The sequence below is a fragment of the Anser anser genome (genome assembly GCF_964211835.1).
Source record: "Anser anser genome assembly, chromosome: 2".
Taxonomy (NCBI): domain Eukaryota; kingdom Metazoa; phylum Chordata; class Aves; order Anseriformes; family Anatidae; genus Anser; species Anser anser.
This window is the reverse complement of record NC_139721.1, coordinates 151,851,414-151,874,202: the sequence shown is the minus strand read 5'-3', so window position 1 is coordinate 151,874,202 and position 22,789 is coordinate 151,851,414. Positions and strand designations below refer to the sequence as shown.

The following is a 22,789-nucleotide window of genomic DNA, read 5'->3' as shown; positions in this document are numbered from 1 at the left end:
TAAAATGGCAAATGGAGCCAGGCTTACGAAGGCATACATTTTTTACTGTTACTAGTTTTGTCACTTTTAAGTGCAAACATTTTCAGCTTGCAGCTAAAGAACGATTTATGTGAAAGGAAAAGTGAACAGGAGGAAGAAAAACAAATTATGCCTTTTTTCTTTAAAAGACATTTCATACCTTTGATATTCAATTCATATATGTAACAAATACATTTTTGATCACTACAAAAATATCCCCACTTAAGCGATTTATTCTAACCAAACAAAAAGGTTAATTATAAAGCTCGGATAATTAAACCAAACAAAATAACAGACAAAATCTCTTTTTGAATCTTTACGATGATGTCTTTGTTGCAGACTAAGAAATGAACCTTGTTTACATCTTACAAACAGGTATGTGTTTTTTTTTGTCAATTGTGCTGAGACCTTTATGATTACAGCAAAGAACTGCTAACATAATTAAGAAGCTACTTTGTTCACAGCAGAAAAAAAAACAGAAGAGTATAAACTATTTTCATCCTTCAGCCACAGAGGTTACTTCAAGGGCATTACATGTAAGAGAGAAGTGTATGTTTTCATCAGAAACTCTCCACAAAATGCATTCAGTACCTGGAATTAGACTTATGGCTGCCTGACACCATTATGAATTGAGCAGTTGGCTTATTCCAGATTGCAGTATTTTTCACCTCTCTCTGAACATGAAAAAAAAAAGGCAAGCAAAACTAGGTATGTCACTGAAACTCTTGACATAAATAGGTATTTGTCTTTACTTATTCAGAAGCTTGCTTTTGTTTACCTTGCCATGCAGGCATTTTGTCCCAAATACTCCACATGGGGCTAGTCCAGCCATGCTGATTCCAGTGAGCTTTCTCACCCTTTGCTGAAAAGCTTGGTACTCAAGAAATGGTGACCTTGCTCTAAGCCTTACACCTCAGGAACGCTACCAGTCCCCTTTGTACAGCGAAGCCTCAAGCTGTGGGCATCCATCATCTGCCGACAGTAAGAAACTGGAATCTCAAAGCCTGGCACCACAGTAAGCCAAACTGCAAGTGGCCTATCACGGAAGATTGGCTTATGCAGGAGACCGAGCAGAATGCCCACACGTTGGAAGTCCCGTGACTCTGCCACGTAGCTACAAAAGCCAGCGCCGTTCAGCGTTGGTTCGGCAGCGGGACCTGAACAGGGAGCACACAGGCTGAAAGCATGCTGCTGCCCAAACCGCAGTCACCGTCCCCTTCAGGACGCACCTCCAGCTGTCAGAGCTAACACAATTTCACACTGTCTCTAATCACATTTTAATTTTAAAATAACCCATTTTCAACGGTGCATTTCTGTTCCTTCCCATTTTACACAGGATTTGCATTTCTTAGAAGCAACCGGCTTCTGCGGGCTCATGCACTTCTTTTGAGTCATGCATCAAAACCTGCTCTGCTGTTAAACAGCCATTCCCTTTTAATAGGATCCACTGAGAACCAGAAATACAAAGGCATCAAAATAAAAAGGGCAGGTTTGCATCTAATTTGATACAGATATAAAATAACGAGCAAATATAAATGCCTCAAAAAGTAGCACTGAAAGCCACTTTTTTTTTTTCCAAGTCTTAGCTCTTATTTGGCTGCACTTGATTGCTTAGAAACTATGATAAATGAAGCTCCGTGAATACAATACCCAGCAAAATGACTGCAGCGCAGAACAGGTAATTTGCATGCTATATTTAGCCCCTATGCATATGTTAGTGCTGACATGAAGAGCTATTAGAAATGCCTAAAAGCATTTCAACCTGTGCTTGGGCAAAGAACTTTTCCATGGTAAACACTAGATAAAATATTTAATACATCAAGTTTCTATTTTGGAGGGGCTTACATCTCAGCCTGTTCATCACAGCTTATCACAAGTGCACTACATGTTTCATCTTAGTAGATGAAATACCTCGAAGCTACCAGCTTTAAAGAAATGCATAAGTGACTATTTGTTCGTACTCGAGGCGCAAGTGGGCACACATTCCTAGATTGGTAGATTAGAGATACAAGATTAGACCCTCTCGCCTCTCTCTGGAGTGGGGAAGAGAAGCAGGCTCACTCAGTGACAGACAAATCAATACCACATTTAGGCAAAAAGGGGAAAGCAGTGAGCTTACACTGGTAAGGAAGAAGATAAAAAATAAATGTAGCTAAATGTACACATAGTCTTTTTTTCCTCACATGCACCTAATCTGTAGAGATACTAGGTTTCCACAAACTTGGAAATCAAACTTTTAGAGATGGAAACCTGCCAGTACTCTAGAGCATACATAAAACAAGAGACAGTTGATATTTAATGGGATCACCTTGGTAACAGGTACAACACATGAATAAAAAACTACCCGTATTTCTATTTCAGACCGGTTGTACTACTGCAATCTCTTTATATGGCTGCAGATTCTCCCGGTTTCTGAAGGGCCCTCCACATGGTGCCACAGACCAGCGTGGCCTGAAGAGGACACCGACTGGGACTCGGCCTTTAGCTGTCCCCTACATGAACACTTATATGGTCTAAGGACTCTCCCTGTGCCTCCCACAGACTGCTGCATTTATTTCTGCTCACTGCCTCAAGCGAAGTGGGGAGGAGGACGGCCTGTCACCGCCACAGCAGCTGAGGCCCGACCCGAGCGGGCTGGGGAAAGCCTGGGAGGCCCCACAGCCAAGGGAAAGGCCTTGAGCAGGACCTGATGGTTTACCAGCACATCTTGAGGCCTTTCTTTCCACATCATTTGTAAAATCAAACCTAATACGGTGTCAAGTGCATAAAGAGAACAAACAGGAGAGGAAAAACAAACAGCTCAAACACCTTCCCCTCATCTTTTGAGCCTATGATAATCCCAGACAGCGCTTAAACAGGCACGCTGTGAACTGAACTCACTCAGCGCTGAGATGTAGGATGATGCCTTTCGTTCAGTAGGCCCTTCGACAGAAATCTTCCGATGTATTTTCTGCTTAGGTAACGTGTTGTCACTGTCATCAGCTAGCCACACCATTCAGAAAACCCCGCTTCACGTTTCGAATTCATACATCCTGCCAAAATGTATTTGAAGTGTAGGTGTGAGGAGACCAAAATATAACCTTATATATAAGGAAAGATGAAACAGGGAAAATGTGACTTAAACTGTGGAACATAATTAATCAGGTTCGTAAGAAAAAAAAAAAAGAGAAAAAAAATCAATACAATCAATTTTCCACAGAAATCTGGTTTACTTTATACAAAACAAGTCTGCCAGACTTGCTCCTCCCCTTTGCCTTCAGATTTGCTACCAGCTATGGCTCCTAAAACTAACGAAATGACAAGAAGAGAAACGTCATGGCCTAAATACTTTTTATGGAGGAAGTAATATACAAAATCAAGCATGAGGTTTTCACCGTGTTCTCTCAGAGAAGCCCCAAGCAGCCTGCAACCCTTTACCAATCTGGCTGGAGCGCCCCATTGCTACTGCTCACAAGAAAACCTCTGCCAAGTGCACGAGGGTTGCACCAGAACTGCAACGGTCCTTGCACAGCAGTGGAGACCCGACTGTGCTTCTGCCCGAGTTCCTTTGCTATAAAGAGGTCGTCTGGGATCTTTCATGCTGCCAAGCAGAGCCCAGTGCTGACAATGTGAGGACTTCTGGACTAGTGGAGCCATTTTTCTGAGGGCAGCAGGTAGAAATACTAACATGTTTGTGAGTGCTGTCAGATTTAGTGACTGACGCCAGCTTAGTGCATCCACAGAAGAGGCAGAGCAACAACCGAATCACCGTGGTTCCACTCAATATAATCACCTGGATTAGACAATTCAGAAACTGTGCTTGTGCTGTCAGAGTTTTGATTTTCACTAATTGGAAAGGTTTATTGGTTACACACATCATGATACAGATCCTAACAACCTGACAAAGAAATTCACTTGATTTTGTACACATCTTGCTTCAGACATTTTACCTTCACTTAGAGCAGCTGATATAAATCTAGGAGCACCTACAAAGTATGGGTATGAATCTTCCCACTCTGACAGGCAGAGCTTGAATTTAACATTTCCACAAGGATTTTCTTATTCCACCATGATCCTGAATAAACAGCTCTGTCAGAGCATTCTGCTACTAACTTCAGAAGGTAGCACAGATACTTTACCAACGAACAAGTTACCAAATCTTCATCATCACAGCATCTGAGAAAAGCAGTCATTAGTGGAATTTCTACTAGCAATGTTATACTGAGCTAGTGAATGGAAAAAATTACCACAAACAAAAAAAGCCCTACTTCTGAAGGAAGTCCACAGCTCAGAAAGGAATTAAGACCAGGTTTATGAAGGCTCTCTGTCCATGGCCTTTTCCAAGAAAGCAATCTCTTTATGGAGTATGTGGATCCCGTTTATGTTCTACATTCATTGAGGATGCCATCTTCAGAAAGAAATGGTAGCTTCAGCAAGGCACAGCAACAGAAATCCAAGAGTTCATTCTGCCTGTCTGTTTTGATCTGCTTAGAGACCCTATGATGCATGGGGTTTTGTCATTCTCAAGTTATTTTAAGTAGAAGCAGTATACATTTTCCGTAAGAAAAACAATCAAGAAAAAAAAAAGTTGTGTATTTAATGACTAATTAAGGTAACAAACTGAAGGAATTTTCACACACCATTGGGCCAAGGGCCTTGTTCAGAACAATCCCTGAAATTTTTATTTATACTGATTAAAGAATTGTATTATCCTGTTAGAAAGTCTGTAATAGGAAGTCTGGGACTCTGCAAGTAATTGGTAATAGCTTCAACGCCAGCTAGTAAATAATGGACTTGGAGTTCTTCCTAACTGCTGTACCTCGTGCTACAAGGAAACCTCCCTGCTCATTTCTGAATCATTTGGGCAGAGCCACTGAACCCCCATCCTTTGGTAGCACTGGTACCAACAAAAGTGGCATGTGACAGTGCATATAACAGCTCGTTACTGATGTTAAGGAAAAGAAAGATTACAGACCCAAGTCATTATTACAGTCTCCTATTTACAGGAAAGGAAAGGGGGCTATTTCAGAGTTGCAGTGTGGTAGAACACCAGTATCACCCTTATTATTAGCTACACACACAGATTTGGCTTGGATTATTTCCATTTTCTCCTGTGACACTCAAATTGCCAGAGACTGAACCCACATCAGCACAGCTGGGGCTGCTGGGTGCTACCAGGAATACTCAAGTTCTAACAAGTGCTATCCATGTGGCGTTAGGACTTGATGTATTTCTTCACTTTAAAGACTTACTCACAGGGAAATAAAGGAAGGATTGCATTTTCAAATAAAACGTTAGTAATTACAGCACCATTGAGCTACATACACTGAAGTCCTGTAAACATGCTATTGCATTGTATGTATCTGGAAAAAGAACATATTCACAAGCTTTCTCCTCCTATTTTGCATAAAAAGTAAAATACCTATGGAATTCTAAAACTTTGCAAACTTATTTCAAGGCAAGTGAATTCAAGGTCCAATCTTATGTTTTAAGTATATTTTTAGAGGCAGAAAACTAGAACTGCAAAGTAAGCTAATTCATCACCACGCAATGTACAGAAAAAGATAATAAAAGGATGCAAACCACTCTGCAAAGCTATTCTCTGCCTCTTTGTTCTAGCATCCCAGCCCTGTCTTTATAGCTCATTACACAGTGTTTTACTCCAGTATCCACTAGGGTGGACTGGGAATCATCCAGCCACGGACAAGAACTCCAGAACTACCAAGGCAGTGCAAACAGTGGAGAGCACAAAAGGTACGCAGGATTACCACCTGCAACATTTGTTGTACACCTTCAAAGAGGTGCACAGACCAAACACCTCTTGGAAGTAAGAGCTGCAGCCAACTCAAGAAGGGATGTAAAATGTGGACCAAGTAGGACTGAGGCATCTTTGCATCCCTTTGACTGCAGAAACCAGCTTTACAAAGGAGCTGCAATTTCAGATACACTGCTTTGTTAAATATATATATATATATATATTTATTGTTTAATCAATTAAGAACACTATCTGTGGGGTAAGATATAACAAGCAATCAATATATAGGATTTCTGAATTCTTACTTAAGGTCAAATGTAAAAGCAATTTTGTCCCCCATACAACCACGTTGCATATGAAGGTAGATAGCTCTGGTTCTGCTCTCAGTTGCAGGGCTCACGCACCTACAAATGACGTGCTGTCATGCCACAGGCTTTGGGAAGTTTTTCTTGATTTGTTTGTACGGTTATTTCAACCAGCAAAGACAGCAGCATTCCCCTACAGGAGAGAGCAATATAAGCATATGCACAGGAAACAATGCTATGGTAATTGAGCCAGCTAAATGAAGTGCTTAATTTGTAAATGGACATGATGATATTTTGCAGGATGTACTCCAAAGGTTACCAGATCTTCGTTATGTTCAAACTCAAGTATCTGTTATACTTGTAATCACACACTAGAGTCACTTGTTTGCTTGACTGCACCAACAGCAAAGCTGTTAACTAAATTAAGAAGATGTAAAACAGCATAAAAAGCAATAGGAGGAGTGTGAGAAGAAAGCATATTTTACCATTTCTGAATTACGAATGCATGCTGGTTTTTTTGTTGTTTTTTTGTTTGTTTGTTTGTTTTTACCATAAACAAAAATGAAATTCAGGTTAGAACCTAACCTTTTATTTATGGACTGATCTCTTGTTTTATTCACAAACGCTACTGTTTTTGAATAAAACAGTATGTTTTTGCAGTCGTCAGACATAACCAAACTCACAATTGGACACTAACTTCAAGTCACCGGTCTCTGTAACTTACACTACGTGTCAGTTTTGCTGAAGGAGTTAAGTTTCATTAAGGACCATAGCAATACCACACACAATCCGAAGGCCACAGAGATGAGGCAATCAGGAATTGTAATATTTTCCCTAAACACAAGGCAGAGGATTCCTCTGGCAAGCTTAAAATTAACTAAAATGGGACCGGCTTCACTCATCTGGTTTGTGGAGCACAGTCTCTTAGGAGCAGAAAGCTTGTTGTATCCTCTGCTGTTTTGTGAAAGCACCAAGTTTCCAGGGTGGGAAAATGGAGCACAGCCTTGAGAAAGGCTTCCCCTGCAGTAACACTTAAGCATTAACATACAATTCCCAGAGCTTTCATTCTGTCAGATAAGAAGTCATTATTAAATATTGTCAGCTATCTCTGTAGGAAATGCTAAAGAGTAAACTAATAACTCAGGTTCAGCCCGAAAATAAGGAACGGAATCATAGAGAGTAATTCAAATAATTGATTTCTCCTTACAGTGTAATGAGACATCAAAGCCAAGATTCATGAAGAGTTAGGAGGAAAATTAAGCTACATAACAAAGATAAGATACCCCTATGCATTCAGCGAGCAACTGGCACATTCCCTGTGCAGGGTCCTCATACGCTGAGATCCTCCTCTGCTCCTGAGGGACAAGGCGCACCGCTGCTGCGTGTGACGAGGCAGTGAACGCTGCTGAGCACCAGAAAGGTGCCCGCGTTCCCATTTTGCACACAGGGAAGGCAGGGGCAGAGCCACCTGTCACAGGCAGCCTGTAGCAGAAACTCAAACAGAGCTTTTCTACAGCCTAGGCTAACGTCCCGGGCACTGGAAAAAAAAACCCTTCTTGTTAGGGAGGCCTGTTACAGTCGTACACAAATTCCTTGCATCGCATTATCTGGGGGTTAAGATCTCTGCATATTACAAGTCGCTTCAGTTTGTACTTCAGCCCCTTTGCCAGAACAGATTTATTTCCTAGCTAACACCAATTAACCCAGTTAAACAGAATTAAGCCATTATTTGGGGGAGAAAAAATCAAAAGAAAACAAAATGCCCTCGAGCATTTTCTTCTGGGATGGAGTCTTCCAAGGCAGAGATGCAGGATGCACCCGAGCATGACAGAATCGGAGGGAAGGAGGCCAAAACATTAGCCACAGCATGCTGATTTAGGAAGACAGGTTATGATAATTGCTTTTATACAGACCGCTGTGGCATAATACTATTTGAGACTAATGAGTGGAGATAAGATTCAACAATATCGGTTTCACCTGTTGCCCTGCCCTGGCTAAAACACGCATCTAGAATAAGCAGTCTCAAAATGCACCAAGCACCGAGGGGAAAAAAAAACAGCCTTGGAGGTCTGAAACGGACAAAAACAAGCTGCAGACAGAAAATTGATCTTCTGTCCTTCATCGGTTTGACTGAAGACAGAAATTGACTTCCTGCAAGTTATTAATTAAACTTACTGAGCAAAAATTAATCCTTTGCGTGTGGCTATCACATCTTTCTTTATTCAGAAGCCTGAAATCACGCTGGTGTAACTCACCTCACCCTCATTTCCTACGCCCTGGGAAGGGGGAGTACTGAAGCACTGCCCGCCCCAGCCCCAGCCATTAAGGGTGGCATCAATTGTTGCTGCTATTCTTGCTTCTGGGCTAATTCCTCCCAGACGCAAGGTCCGGTTTTCTTAAAAGCAGCCATTCATTAAACAAATCCAGACAAAGCAAAAAGGACTTCATTCACGAGGTAAACACAAATAGAGCACAGACCAGCGCTCGGACTGCATCATCTCTAGTGAAATGAAGCAACAGCAGGAGCTTCGAAAAACAGGGGTGCAGGAGATGGCTCCTGAGGACTCGTCCTGGTGGCAGTCAGCGGGCTGAATGGGGCCACGCGTGGTGCTGGTCCCGCCAAGCCTCACCGGGTGCCTCGGGAGCAGCGGGGCTGCAGGCGGTGCTCAGGGGCCCTTCCCCAGCACGAGGGGCTCGGGGCCAGGGCACCTGCAGGGTAGGATGGGCAAGCCACCAGGGAAGGCTCACAGAAATGTCTAGAAAGAAACGGGCAGATTTTTCAGAGATGAAACTCAAAACCTCTGCGTCCTATACTACCTACGAAGACATCCGTAAGTCCCGCAGACTTAAGGCACCTGAGGGCAGTGTCACGTTCCCCTTTTGCCCAGGCACAGCTCCACGCCCGCACCCTCCAAAGGATGGCGTGCCAATCACTCGTGCTTGCACACACACTTCTCTTCTGCTGGCACAAGCCGGCTACATGCAGCCACCTTTTCCACGCATTGGTGAGTGCACAGACAGTTTAACAGCGTAAAAACACATCCCTGACATCAGAAAACAGACTGCAATAAAGCAAGGACTGAATAGAGCGATTATCTCAATATGTGGTTTTAATTACCTCTAACTCGTGGCAGTCTGTTCATCTGCAGCTTTCAGATGAGACCTTAAATATCCATACCCCATGTGCCTGCCTTGGACAAAGAAGATAGCTTGGGGCTTTCTGGAAAAAACACAGATTCCTGCCTCGTTGTCCTTGGCTGCCACAGTCCTCCGAGGTGGCTGCAATTCAGCAAAGCAATAGGCTCGCAGCCTGGGAATTGGGATGGAAATTGTTATATGAATGCAAATATCCTTCTAGATCTTTTCTTTAAGTGTCAGCAAAAAAAAAAAAAAAATTTCCACAGAATCCTGCCAAAAAGCACCTGTCTAGCCACCAGCCCTTAAAAGTGGAACGAGGCTGTAATTAAATCACTAACTGATAGGAAAAAAAGAAAAAAGAAAATCTGACTGGAGCAGCCAAAAAGACCTAATTTAAGACAAAGCAGCTCGAATGACTGTGTAACCATTTAAAGCAAAATCTATCTGAAAAGCAACCAAAGGAATAAAACATAGATAGTAGAACTGAAAATGGATCCAGGGGAATTATGAAATTTGTTTATTTAACGAAAACACAAAATTACATTCTTGTTGGCTCTTTGTAGGGCTTCCTAAGAGGACTGCCCCCCGCTCCTTCTGTGTGGCGGCCACAACCCGGCCCTTAAAGCTTCACCACGACCCCAATCAATTTTTATGGGAAGTGGCAGCTTCCAAATTGCATTTATGGCATCTCCTTACTTGGTGTACAACACACAGTCCGTAAGCCATTCCATGCTTTTAAGAACATCAATTCCGAAGCAAGAGGTTTAAATGCTGTGGGTAATACTGCACTGTTGTTTTTAAACATGTGAATCAGGTATTTTAAGCTACTGGTAAGGCTCTGCTGTAGCTTACAGTCAAAATGGGATGGAACAAGACAGTGTATCCGAAATCCTTTAATTTTTACCAAGATGTCATTTCCTGTCAGAGCTTCCACAAACACATCCCCCCTACCTACCGCATTTGCAGAAGCCCAAATCCTTCGCCCTCACCCAGAGCCGAGGCCAAGGCCCTGTCCCAGGCCACAGCACGAGGATTAGGACGGGCGCGAAGTAAGCCCATTACTTAAAGCCGAAAGAAAAACCACTTTTAATTACCGGCTTTAGCTGCGGGAAGAGGCAGGCCTGTACCACCATTAGGGGACACTGGCCCAAAGACAGGCTCGGCCCTACAGCGGCGACGCCGGGGTGATCGGGACAAGAGCTGAGCTGCGGCGTGCCACAGGTGGGGCAGGGACGGGGACAGGGATGGGGAGAGGGCATGGCTCAGCCCTGGTCACAGGCCGTAGGTGAGGAAACCAACTGCAGGTACCTGCTAACAGCAGCCCCAGCTCCATGGAAATAAATCTTCAGTTCTGTACTAGGAGCCAACTCCATTTCCTTCGCACCGGGAGAAGGATTGCCGCGCCGTTTCGTTTGGGATTTTTAGTCACACACCAGGAAATAACACCGGAGAAGGTGGGGGGGGAAAGGGGCACAAACAGCTGTAAGCGGTTCTAAATAAATAACAGCGCTGAATAAAATGCTAGCAGCCGGTGAAGTGAGAGGGTAAGAGCAGCGGGCGAAGACACGGGCTCCAGAGCACGTGCCCAGCCTGACAGTAACCGAAAAGTTTGTTTAGGAGCGAAGTGGCAAAGACGGTGAGCTCCCGTCCTGCTCTGACAGGGAAAGAAGGCTTATCTTGTTTTGGCTAAAATGCTTTCTTCAAAGGATAAGCAAATTCCTAGCACATCATTAAGCCCTCTGCCACAGTTTCCATGAAGAAAGTCGGCAAACAATAGAAACATCCTACAAACTTCACTTGGCGGTAATAAGTGCAGTACAGAAATCGTTTCTTCATGCTAAGTACAAAACACCGGCAGGGCATTTCGAACAGGACCAGTAGCCAAACACAGTACTTAGCACCTGCCACTTTACCAGCTATCTTTATGTAACTGGGCAAGCCATTCGATTCAATAGACAGTTGTGAAACCCTAACAACTTTTGTGACTGGCATACGTATCTCTCTATTTTATCACATTTTAGGGTTATAATTTTGAGATATATATTTTTTTTTTTTTTGCTATAATTTTGCTGGAATAGAAGCTTTAGGTTTTTTGTTTGTTTGTTTTTAAAAAAGCAACACTGCTCGAAATTGAAGAAAAAAATCAGATCTACACCCCCCAGTTCCAAGACAAGGCAACGAGCACCTCCCTCCCTCCACAACTGCAACCTGCTGTGCCTGCTCCGCAGGCACTTCCATAGCCAAATACCCGCCCGCTCCCGTTTTTAGCTAAGGCTGCAGCTGGTCTCCGAGAGGTTCTAAATTAAGGCAGGAATGCAGCACAAACTGCGTGCGCGTGGATTCAGAGCCCCCCACACCCACTGCTGCGCATCTCCAGAGAAACCAAAGGACAGTACAGCAAGGGATGGAGAAAGGGGCACTCGTGCTACATGACACTGATCTTAGAAAACAACTGCTACATGTGTTCCACAAGTTAACTAGGCTGCCTTGGCAACACTCGATCATCTTTGATTGGTAAGAAACCTGGAATGTTAAATAAAATAAATAAATAAAATGAATAATAAATAAAGTGTACGCTAAATTACAGCTCAGGTTCTTTCACGGAGCAGTAACATCTTAGAGGAGTTCAAGAGAGCACAACTGGAGACTGCAAATGGTGTTGCTAATTGTATTTGTAAATAAACTGAAATAAAATAGAATGGTCTTTTAAAAGGCTGTCTCAGAGAGAAGTGGAACAATGTTCAGAAACAGACCAAAGCTACCTTTGAACGTCTTTGCATGCTGGGATTTACAGATCAGATCTGTGCTTGCGTACTGTATGGGAGGACAAACCCAGCGACCAGCACCCAGCTTCTGCACTGCTTGTGAGCTCTCAGTTTTCTTTCTCAGTCATGGCAGTAAAACGAAGCCTCCCGAACCTAACATGTACAGGCTGTGCAGTTCCTGCGGCACACGCCGTGGACGTCTGCCTTCTCACACTTCCAACACACGCAGAACACGGAGCAGTGCGTGGCCTTAACGTGATGGGAGATGGAGCAAAGCATTGCGCAAGCCACCCACCAACTGACCGTGTGTCACAGCCAGGGCGCATGATCCCATTTGCCTTTGCCAGATGCTAACCTTCCTGTTCGCGTGCCTTCCACTCATCCATTTCTCTTCCCCTCTTGCTCCCGTTGCTGCCAACGTGCCCCCACCTCGCCAGCAGCTCGGCCGCCCCTGCTGCCCGCCGCACAGCGCTGGCCAGCTCAGCAGAGCCTTGCCGCTAGCAGGGCCAAGCACCGACACAGCCGATCCAGCAGTGGCCCGTGCAGAGCAGCCCAGCAAATTCTCAGCTCCAGGAACATGTATTGGAACTCTGCAGCTCAAATACCACATTTTAAAGCTTTTTATTTCACGATTAAACCTGGGTAGGCACACTCTGGTGTTATTCATTCAGCATATATCCCAATCACCATTTATTTCTCTGCATATACAAACTGGTGATAGATTGTAAGAGTCTGGTCCTTTTTTTAAAAAAAAAAAATCCTATTAAAAAACTAACAGTGAAAAATTCCCAACTTACTAAGCCATTCTACAGTCTGACTGCATAATTTTGAGATATACAGATTTAATGACGTTACTTGGAACTAAAACTAACTGGTATGTTATTGTGTGTTTACAGAAAATAGAGGAATTAGAAATCTAGTAGTACAGGTTAATCAAACTGTCAACAAACCTTCTTTGCTGTATAGCACCATCCATACAGCAATCTGCAAAAATGCATTATAGAGCATTTAACAAGCCAAATAAATTCAGCAGATTTTGTTTTATAAACCACTCTCCAGTAAATAAAGCACTGCTGCCTGTAAGGCACTACAACATTATTTGTCAGGACAAGAGGGAAGAAAGTCTCCGCAGTAACATCAGAGATGGCGCTTTGATTGGGATGCTGCCGCACGTGTTGATTGGGGCACAGACTGGGGCAGATCCCAGACCTCACCAGCAAAGCCCCAAGTTCCTGGTGTGGGATGAGAGGACCAGGAGCGCCGCTAAAACATCCCTCCTTGCACCCACGGTCTGAGCGCAGACACCAGGCTGCTGCAGATCACTGCTGGGGCACAGCTCGCAGGCGACGGGACCAGTCAGATCTAGGTGGGTATTCCAAAAGAGCTTTTTACTGGCTTTCTCCTAATGAAGTTGTATGGAAAAACTCAAATTCCTTTCAGAACAGAGGGAGCAGGAACTCAGCAGGTTAAGACTGGCCCCAGTCACACATCTGCTCACTTCCATGACCCAAAATGTCTTCTACCAGCATTTACAGCTTAAAATTAAGAAAACAGAAGATTGCAACAGCCTGGTGTCAAAAGCTGCCTCCTCCAAGGCGTTTCAAAGACGTGCAAATCCTTACAGCCACTACAGTGCACCTCTTCCTGACCCACACCAACAACCGCCCCTGGAACCGGGGCCTGCAAGGCTTGTCCCACAGAGGGGACGCTGATATTCTCTAAATGGGGGTTCAAAGACATTGCTGCAGTCCCACAGGCTGCTTTTATACCCTCTCCGGTCTTGTTCGGATGGCTTCCTGACAAAACCACAGTACTAAGCACTGAGTGGGCCGCGAATCAGAGTGCGGTGGCAGTTTTTCATGCAGAAAATGCACGATGCGCTGATCCAACATGCTGAGCTGAGTAGATCCCCGTCCTCTAAGGTAACTTAGATTATTAGCTTAAATGAAACTTTACCCTCAAGGCAATAGGCTCGCATTCAGATAATAACATAGGACCTGGCTCAAGCGCCATTGCGATCAGTGGAAAGATTCAGAAACGCTTCCAAAGGCTTTGGGCTGAGCTCGTGGAATTCCCCACCCCAGTGCAGCCTGCTCATCGCCCACCAACGACCTGGGGGGGAGGAAAGTAGAAAGAAGGGACTACAAAGGACTCAGATGGCATCGCGGGGATTCAGTCCCAGCAGCCTGTCATCTGGGCCGCACAGCGCTGAGTACGTGTCCTCTGCTTGGTCTGTGCAAAAAGCAAGCGTTTCTGCAGTCCTTACCTGGATTTACAGAGAGTGGGAAGGGCACCTCCATCTAATGTCAGGCACTTTATTACCAAAACACACAAATTCATACCTCTCACATACAAACCTAACGCCGCTTTCAAAGTTTGGCTCCACAAAACTGTGCAAATCTCTTCTCCTGAAAGTTGGTGACACCTGGCAACATCACATCACAAGAAACCTTGTCCCAAACCCACTAATATATATATATATATATAATTCTACCTATGCTCTACATAAATTGGAATTAACTGTATGCATCTTATAGGATGAATTACAGCATCTGAAGAAGAGTGGTTTAATCTGTTCAACATTGTTGCATTCTCACCTTAAAAAAGTGTGAAGTGGAAGGCACCATCCTAAACACCCATTTCTTCACTGGAATTATCTACTGCTCCAACAAAAGTACCACCCAGAGACCTAAGCAGGCATGCTGCATTCTGCACCTTCTGCAGCAAAAAGAAGGCAGAACGGAAAACAACAAAACATTGAAAATGTGTTACTAGAATAAGACATCATTGAAACCCAATGCATGGGATTTACTGAACAGTATGACATTTTTCTCTCTGTGCTGTAACACAGAAATACTTTGTTTTCCCCAAAGCTTAATCTTTTCCCTTTGTCAGATTTAGATTCATTTTTTTTCCTTGGTAGCTTACCTGAGTTTAAATTTGAAATGTGCTAACCAAATATTTTCTTAGATTTTAATCTTTTAATCTACACCACTCAATAACAATGATGGGGTAGCGGGGATACAATTTGGGCAGATTTTCTCCGCTAGAGTCTTGCAGAACTAGATTCCTAAATGCCGAGAGATTTATCATTTTGTATCAGATGCTTCTCTCTTCCCGCATCCTATACATTTCTGAGGCACCAGGGACACACTGAAGGAGAAGTGGAAAATTTCACGGAAATGAAAATTTAGTTGCCATGCAGGGGGCTCTTCTGATGTCTCTGGTGAACAGTGAGCTACGGTGGTATCCCAAACACCTAATCCAAAGAAAAAGTTTTCAAGATGGATTATTTTCTCAGCAATGCATTTCAGGCACAGCCTATGTTTTGTCTTGGTTTTTTGCTTCTGAAAAAAAAAATCGATTTAGGGATCAAAAAAATTCCAGTCTTTCAAAAGATTAAATTCACTCTGCAGACTCGAAATTACAATATCACGGGTTACTAAACAGTAAGCCACTGTTTGCTGGCTACACCAACAGCATACAAAAAAGGCCCACTGCCACTTTGTAAGAGCACATCTCACCGTGAAGCCACACATGCAGCATACAGCATTTTCAGGATGCTTGCCTGGTTTGAAAACAAACCATAAAATCAATCTGTATGACCTCAGACCTCCTGAGCACAGGCTCCAGAACGTCATGCTGCCATTTCTCAGTTAGGGTGGTGTATTTTTAATATTATTTGAGAACAAAAGTAAGCAGGTTTCTTCACTAAGAACGTGTGATGACATTGTCATGGCATTTTTCCCATAGTGTCATCACTATCGCATTTTCCTCTTGTCATAATAAATAATAATAATAATAATAATAGTAATAATAATAATAATACCAGTAATACAGGTGATTGTGCCTGTTAGAATTTGGTTGGCAGTTTATAATGTCAGAAAGACTCCCATTCCTTCACCTGATGCCATCTGATAAAGCCCCACAGATGTCATTCCAGTGTAACCTGAGGTTTTCCTCTAATAATTCAGGCTATGATTAGGAAAAAAAGCAGTTGATCTATGTTAAAAATTCTGTATCTAAATGTGTAATAATGTAATCTTCATGTGAACGTGCACTATTTCCGTGCACTTCAAAACAGGCTTTTTACTTAGCCACAATATCGGGGAAAATTGTCCTTGCGTAGAGCGTCTATCGTTAGAAAAACAAACCGATCTTTTAGAGAGGACAAGATATTATTTCAAAGGAGTATAGCAGAAGAATCAACAGATTTGAGTGTGACTTTGGAAACAGGGTAAGGTCTCACTGTCACGGACCTGCAACTTGCAGAATTAAACGTATCAGGAGAGCAAGAAGTGGGGCTGAAGAGGACTTCATAGTGAGTTCTTCATTAGTCCTGACCGCATCTTAGAATTGGTCTGAACAGTCATCGAGTTTCTTCAATATATTAGCATGTGTTTATACGATTTAAAGGATGTGCAACTGTGGCATTTTCAGGATCTCTTCTGATTAAGGTCATTTTGGGAAACATTCAAAAGGGAGAGGAATCAGATGAGCTCTGGAGTTAAAGCACACCATAAGGCAACTAAAGTCTACCCTAGAATGGAGATATTCTGTTGAAGTTTGAGAGATTTTCCTTCAGAATAATCTTCAGATAATATCATCTTTTTAAGACGACTGCCGGCCTGACTGTCTGCTCTCAAACAGCGTCGGTGCTCCCGCAGCATCCAAAGCTACAAGGGCATTCTTTCAGCTGGTTAACACCGAAACGTGGGCACAGAGGGAGGCTTCTTCAAAGGAAAACAGCTGTATCGATAAAAAATAGTTGGGAACAAGAATCAATTTTCTCAACACAATTCTCTTTAAGCTGAAAGGGGAGCAATCCCTCCAGCTGAACAGGTGCTGCCGGGATTGCGGGCAGACAGGGAACAGTTCGCCCCTGCTTCCAGCCAGCCCGCCGGCACAGCACCAGGAGCTGCCAGGGTAGGGCTTGGACTAGTGGGGACGTGGAAGCCAAGAAGCTTCCCGGACATAGCTGCAGCTGGGAGGATGAATCCCTCAGCATCAAGCCTGATAGCAAACGCGAAACACACCTTCTCCGGTGAGCGGTGCCAGGGCACAGAGGGGCAGACGAGCCCGGCCTGTGCTTCTTAAACAGCTTTGCTTTGTTTAAAGCTTTCTTTCCTACATGTGAGAAACTAACACATAAAAAAGGCCGTAAATAGCTGTTCAAGGCATTAACTCTTTTCTCCCCTGCTGTCTTTAAAAGCAGTGCAAACTATAAACTACCCCATAAACGTACTCTGAGCTTCCTGTGACAGCTTCGGTGTCAGCCCCAGCCTTGCACAATGAAACAGTTTTCGCTTCCCATTCCCATATTGCCCACGGATCTAACCTCAAGTGCAACCCATTTGGCAAGTTTGCTCTTTTATGAAGTCCCTGTTCCTATTATCTCAACGTGACTCATTTTATGGTATTGAGTATGGCACACGGCATGCGAAATGGCTCTTGTCATGCAGCACCTCCATTTGCCTTTACAGTTACAGGCAGGAAATCCTGCCAGGCTACATCCCTGTTCTAAACGGTGCGCTTTCTTGCACAGACAGCGTAACAGATATGTTTACGGCACGTTAATTACAATGCTACCTTTTAATTAATGCTTCCCTCCTCCCTACAAAAGACTCTGCACTCACAACTGCCCGTACGTATTTATGTAGCACAACTGCACGTTATATCCACAGCGTTTCAAAGATTACGGCTAAAAAAAAAAAAAAATAGTATTAACATAAGCAGTCATGCAACACAAAAAAGAAGAGCTACTTATTACTTAACAAACATCAAGATCACAAGGACCTGGCCAAAAAGCATGTCACACCAACAAGTAACAGCTGGAGCTTCTACTGCGGAGCTCTGCCTTGCCTTTTTTTGTTTCTCTGTACATACGTATCTAGCACCTTCCAAAATCATCTTAGCGAGACCTTCGAATCAAGTAACACCATCAGTTGTATCACTGCTCAACCGCATTTATTTTATATTTCAAGTGCTGTTATAGTTCCTTTCGGTACCCTTGCATTGACATCACCCAATCTGCCCGCTAAGAGCCATGTTCTGGGGGAAGCCCTGCTGCTCCTTTCTTACAGGCAAGGCCACAGGAGCGGAACAGCATCGGCAGCCTTCTGGGGGGGCAATCAGCAACCAGCAGCCAGGCGCTGCCAGATTTTTATAGATCTAGCCATTTTAAATAAAGCAAAAAAAAAAGGGAAAACAGATTTGCAAGCCTTGGTCTTCAAGCACAGTAGCAGATGTTTACTGTAACTTCTTTAAGAGATCTCCGAAATCTGGCAGTCCCACTTCCCTAAGTCTCCACAGCCATCAGGAGCCTGGAGCACAAATACAGAACAAGCGAGCAGAGGGAGACATGCCGCTGGTGTTAATGTATGCGTCTTCCAACACGAACGCATTATAATTCTGGCCGTGTGGTAAGGCGGCGAAGAAAAATCTCTCTTGAATAATAATCCATTTAGTGACATTCTCACATTGGTTTGCTTTTGTGATTTAGGCATTTTTTTTTTAAGTTGGTAAAAAAAATTGATAGTGACACAAGTAACAATTTGTTCTCCATGTCCTACAAAAAATTCTGGCATTTTGTTAAATGAGCATTCACTTTTCTAGATGAACTTGAGGTTTAGTAATATCCATATTCGAGCACCAGAGAAGGCTGTTGCATTTGAACCACACTTCTGCTGCATCCATCATGGTGCGCCCAGCACCCTGCATGCCTTCCAGGCTGCTAGTGAGAAACTTCAGTGCAAGCAGCAGTAAAAGCAGCAAGGTTCACATCAATTCCTCTCTGTTATTACCCAGCAAACTGCTGGGATCAAACCCCGGCTCCATCAGAATGGATGGAGCTTGGCCTTGGCTTTGGCTGGGTTCGCTCTGAAGTTTCAGGCAGGGAGAAATGCAGCCTAAAAATCTTGTCTGAAAGGGTGACAGTGTATTTTCATCTGTTCTTTCCACTGGCGTCTGAGCCTTGCATTCACCAAAAGCAAGGATGCTCCCTAGAGCATAAACATTATATAATTCAAAAATACAGTTCAAGTTTCCCCATACTTCTCTATTCTTCAAGCAAAATCCACAGATGTGAACCAGGTAAAATATCTGAAGGTCGAACTGATTTTTACAAAACACTTTAAGCCAACTGAGTCACAGAAGGTGCATGAGATCAGTAAGACATACAAAGCTGATTATAACCTTCCAAAAAGCCTCAAAACTTTAGGCTGGGTGACACGAACATAGCGTTTCACACTGTAAGCAACTTCCCAGCGATGTAGGCCAGTTTACTTTTGCGCTATGAAGGGATTTTTGCAGCTCTAGCTACAAGTAACTGCAGTGGTTATTTAGGATGCACACAACTTCTACTTCTAGAAGGCACCATGCGAGATCAAGAACTTCTCACTGCTTCTAGCAAGCAACATCAAACACAGCTCCCCGGACACCTTTTGCAGAAAACTGCCCGGTTTTGTTTTGAGGACGGGATGAAATTATTTGTAGCATTGTCATATAAAGCATCTGTGAAGCCAGTTAAAACACATACTCAAAAAAAAACAAACCAAAGCAAAAACAAACAAACAAAAAGTCATTAAGAGCCTAGGAAAAATGAGAATTTACTCGAGTTATTCTCTGAGCAACACAGTGGGAGCCAGATTTTCCAGTAACAGCTCCTCAGTATTTCCTGGTATTTCTCTCCTAGGTTAAGCAGCTTCACCTACCAATCAAATATGAATGAAACCTTTGTCTTTTGGGGAAAAGGATGCAGAAACAGTAACTTAACAGAAGTATTTTTGTATCATCCAACATAAATATTTAATCACGTCCATTGTTCTCCCAGTCAAGCATTTCTGAAGACATTTTCAATACTCCACTTAAGATGGAAAATGGGTACAGGTGTTCCAGCTTCTCTGTAAGGAACTTCCCTCTGTGGATGGCCAAGGCGTGCTTTTAAAGTGGCAGGCTTCCATGTTAATGAAATGCAAATTTCACCTCAAATAAAATCCATGATAAATGGTCCAGAGTTAATGGCAGTACACCCTCATTCCTTGAGCAAACTTCTGCTCCTGTTCAGGCGTCCTTCTCGTGGCTGGTTGCAGCCAGATGACTCCAGGACCATCAGGGACCTCTGACCTGCCCTGCTTGTGGAGCCTGCACTGTGTCCAAAATGCCCCAAACACATTCAGTTTTGGGGTTGCTTTCTGAGATGAAACTGACAAAATGGATGTGTGTGTTGGTAAAATTGTTTTCTTTAGGATTTTCTTTAACTGAAAAGTTTGAGAAAAAAACAAGCAGATTCAAGCCTTTCCTGGGTCATTAACTTTGACTAATTTGAAGGCAAGTCAAATGAATGCCAGCTTATCCCAAATCTTTAAGGGTTGCTCCTTTAGAAGCTGCTGAAGCATCAGCTAGCAGATGCAACAGGTGTGGAAATTCCCCGGTCAGTGCCCAGGGTGTCGGCAGAATGCAGCTCCAAAAAACGCAGGAGTGTCTTTGATGCTTTCTGCATCACCCCACCACCTTTTCATCTTGGGGCTATCGGTGGGGTTAGGACACAGCTAAATTTACCTTGTGGATATGCCCTAAGCAGTAATCTATACAGGAAAGGAAAATAGTAAAGTGGAAGGCAGAAGGCATATTTAGCACTGTAAGAATTTGAAGACGTACCGAAAAAGGAAGGAGCTGGTAGAAAGCTGTGTCACAGCAGCTCTTTACAGAGCTAACCCAATGGAAAACACTGTTGCCCACAAGAAGCCTGGAAAACATGAATGTTGATAATTTTTTCCTTCCGTATTTCTGGCCTGATACTCTGCGGCACTGCTTCCTGCAACACAATGCACCACTCATTCCCGAAGACAAACACTGTCCACTGAAAACTCCCACATAGCAGGAGCACTCTGCAAGACTTCAGCAACGTAACAATGAGGTTTGGGATTGTGTCCTCTGGCCACCCTGGGTCTAGGTACTTTAAGGCCAATTAACTACCTTGATCTTCCAGCATCAGAGCCAGCCTACGGTTTTTATTTCGGCTAGAGAAGCATACACGGATGCTGCTAGGAGCTACCGAGAAACACGAAGCGACTGCCAGGGTACGCTCTGCTGCTAAAGGTGCCGCTGGGCCAAAGGCATTTGGTAATGTTGCAGCATCTTTGTATAGCCAGGATAAATGTTTGCCAGTTCATGCACGTAGATGTGGCAGGAGGTTATGCACAGATGCGGCACGATACCAGCAAAACGCCTGAGAGGCAACCACACCCAGCTGGCGCTGGGGACACGAAAAGAAAAATCAAAGATACACTTAGGGGATGCTCAGCTTGTCACTCAGCCAAATACAAAACACACATGAATTTTTGGCAGGACGCAGCTCATTATTGACTTTATTTATCATTTTACAAAGCATACTGTAACAGTTAATAAAAGGCAAACAAATATCCAGAATATCTGAAACCACACATCAATAATAAAACCCCGAAACTACAGCTCACAGAATTACACTCCACTAGGCACACTGGGGCCCCCAGTGAGGGGCCCCCATTTAGAAGGTGAAAGAGACTCAAAAATATATTTGTCTATGGAGAGGTTCAACGTGAGCAACTGGAGCTAGATTAATACAGCAAAGTCATGTAACTCCAGGATAAGAATGGAAAACAGACACATTTTTCCGCTGCTTTTTTTTTTTTCTTTTGAAGTCAAGCAGAAAAGATCCGTCAATCCCAACACGTACACGTGGCAGACAACACCGAACAATTCCGTGCTGTTGTCCATGCTCCCCAAAGAACCCCGGCACTGCAACTGCACTGCCCTAGGGTGAACGAACAGAGCACAAGCTGTGTTTGATGTGACAGTCATGTTTTGATTTAAAAATCATCATTATACAGGACAACTTTTAAGCATGCTTAAATAATGTCTCTGCTATGAGTGAATGTTAGCTCATTTTATTGAATCATGTCAGCTAAGAGGCAGAAGAAACAGCATGTGGTAAAACCAATTCTCTCTCAGGAAAACTCCAAATCTATCTTCTAAAACTGCACTTGCCACTTCCACTTTGGTGTTACTGAAAATAGAGCAAAAATCAAAATGCTGGCCCCTACGTAGTTTCAGAAATTACAAACTTAGTTTGCTACAGTAGCTGGGATCCAGTTATACTGAAGCAAAGTGGCAGCCACCTCACTTCTTTTAGTTTAAAACGGGGTACAAACTAAGAAGAATGCATCAGTGCTATGAGGCAGGAGAAATTATGTCCACAAATATTAATATTATCAAACCTTAGTTGAAAAAAATATTCTAAATAATTCCTCAAAGCTGAAATTACTGCACCTTTCTATGACAGGAGTTCTGTTATTTACTAATAACCTTGGTTACAGTTATTTCGTTTAAAACTGTTGTGAGTGAGACTTCACACCTCCCTGACGGCAAGCATGAACTATTAGTCATGTCTCTTTCTCCACGCCTTCCCCTGGCGTACTTTCACCCTTTTAGAGGTAAGTATACGAGCAGTCTGATAGCCAGGTGAGGTACCTGAACAAAAGTCTTATCCCCCAAAAAAGAAGCCATAATAGAAAGACCCGTATGTCTAAGAGTGCTTGTGCATCTCTACCAGTGACGCATTGGATAGCCCAGGGTGAATGCATTAGGGCCCAGAATCAAGAGTTTCCTGATTTTAATAACCTCCTAAATCAAAGTACATCCCTGTGCACTGGTCATTCCCCTAAAAGCCTTAAAACAGGAGAGGTTTAAACTTCAAACCGTGCAGATACTGTGACAGAACTTCTCTTGGCACTCTGAAATGAGCGCAACAATCAGATGGGTGTAAAGAAACGCAGGAATGAATGCAACAG

General features: G+C 43.4%; 1 protein-coding gene across 5 annotated transcripts in view; it reads right to left on the bottom strand.

Moving 5' to 3' along the window:
• The window catches only part of DIP2C (disco interacting protein 2 homolog C), a 318,399-nt gene that overhangs the window by 272,719 nt on the left and 22,891 nt on the right, over nt 1-22,789 (bottom strand). The gene's annotated exons all lie outside the window — the stretch shown is intronic.